This window comes from Notolabrus celidotus, chromosome 2, assembly GCF_009762535.1.
Source record: "Notolabrus celidotus isolate fNotCel1 chromosome 2, fNotCel1.pri, whole genome shotgun sequence".
In the NCBI taxonomy this organism is placed as follows: domain Eukaryota; kingdom Metazoa; phylum Chordata; class Actinopteri; order Labriformes; family Labridae; genus Notolabrus; species Notolabrus celidotus.
In genome coordinates this window covers 8,256,377-8,258,623 of record NC_048273.1, presented here as the reverse complement: position 1 = coordinate 8,258,623, position 2,247 = coordinate 8,256,377, and positions in this window count along the sequence as shown.

The window sequence follows — 2,247 nt, the reverse complement described above, 5'->3', positions numbered from 1 at the left end:
TTTGACAGGATCATGACAAAACAAATATGTATGCATATATAACATCACAATGTCTTATCTCAAAATAATTTCAGACTATAAAGCAGCACCAAAAAAGAAACAATAAACCACAGCAATGACGCAAACTCAAAATCATAACAACTAAGATTTATCACTGAAGTACCAGAGGAGTTAGCACTGATCGTTAGCACCATATGTCTTAAAGAGCTCTGCTACATAAACCTGTGATCAAATCTGAAGAGGAGTAAAGGTTGAGTATTTATCTGTCAGACTAAGAAAGTGCTACTGTGCAGGATCTACTTTAACCCTAAAAGTTAAAAACATCTCACAAAAACTAAGTCAACAAGTAAATATGGTAAACTGAGTGGTGTTCGATCAGCTGTCGGACTAACATGCTTCATTTCCAGCCACAGTTCAGCTACACGAAATCTAAATACAGTTTATTGAGATTTTATTTTATCCAGCATTTTGGAAATCTGCATTAACCTGTTAGTTCGATTTTTGTTCATTATATCTTGGAGCATAGACTGTATAAAAGATGGATGACATGACAGCTTTACAAAAGTGAAGCCAAAATTTGTAGCGCTCCCAAATCAAAATACACATCAAATAATGTGTTTTAAACATGGTTTCTGTCATTATAGCTAGTTCTAATCATGCTGGTTTATGTCACAGTGTTCATGTTTCTGACTAGTTTATTTTAAATTAGTTGTTTGATGCGATTAAAAGAGGGATAAAGCAGGATCAGTTTAGATCTGACTCTTCTTTAGAATGTTGTCTTTTCTCTCAGAATTCTGAGATCAAAGACAGAATTCTAGAATGATGTCTTTGATCCTAAGAACAGAATTCTAGAACTATAGAAATGATCTTAAAGACAGAAATCTAGAATGTTGTATTACCGGCCGGCAAGCTAGGCTACGATTCTCTGCGGACGGGGCCTCCTATTTTGCGTAATTTTGCTAAAGTTGAGAAAATATGGTCCAGGGACTCATCACAGTGCAAATGCATGAACCAGTTAAAAAAATGGAGCTATTCAGTTTGCCGTCAGAAACCCCCTTTGTTTTGTTTTGGCACTATTTTCAGACACACCTCACAGACCGGTGTTCTTCCGCTGCATGAGCACGGATACACGCCGATCAGCTGTTTGGATCAACAAGCACGTAGCAGGATCAAGTAGCGGTATCGGTCTTTAGAGTGAATTATACTCACTTTTCTGCACATTTAAAAGATGGTACGTACCTGTCTTTATCCCGGCTGTTCAAACAAACAAACCTCCTGTAAGGCAGGGAACTCTGGATGATGAGTGATGCAGACTGGAGCCGTATGTGAGCCACTGGTATCCTCTGATTCAGAAAGGTCCTGAAGTATTGTTGTCACTAAGTCCCTCTCCTGACAGCAGAAGCTCTCTGGGTTCGTTGGCATGGGCTCACAGTTTACACACCGGCACCACCAGGTAACGTGGGATCTCTCCTGCTCACTCGTTAGCACAGAACTTTCTCCCCTCTCTTCTTCGTTGGTACGTTGGGTCTGCATCTGGAGTTCTTCCTCTGTAAACTCTGGTTCATAGAGGTATCCTCTTGTGCCCACAGTAAACAGCATGTCATCGTCGCTGTCAGAATCACTCATTTCTGCAGTTTGTAGTTTTTGTTCCTAAAGGTGTCTGCTAAAAATGATACGTGCTTAGTGATCCAAACAGCTGATCGGCGTGTATCCGTGCTCATGCAGCGGAAGAACACCGGTCTGCGAGGTGCGTCTGAAAATAGTGCCAAATTAAAGGGGGTTTCTGACGGCAAACTGAATAGCTCCAATTATTTCAACGTTTCTCATTTTTTTACGTGAAATAGGAGGCCCTGTCCGCAAAGAAAATAGCCTAGCTTACCTGCCGGTCCTCTGGGAATTTTCTCATTAAAGGGGAAGAGCTCACCGGCACGCATTGTGGCTAGCAGGAGCAATAGTGTACTGTAACTCATACGACCCCACTTCAAAAAAACTGAAATATCCCTTTAAGACACAACTGAGAAAGGTTGATAATTCTGCGTCTTTAGATTTATGTGGAAAGTATAGCTCTTGGAAGAAAAAGGTTTTACATACTTTGGTTGTAAGTACAGTGTATAACCTCCTGACTGCAGATACTGTCAGGGTCTCATTAAAATGCCCTCATACGGTGTAAACTGAGCGTCCTCTGTGCAGTATGATATCTGAGGATTCTGTTGCTTTATTTGGTCTAAGAAAAACTGTAACCAAACC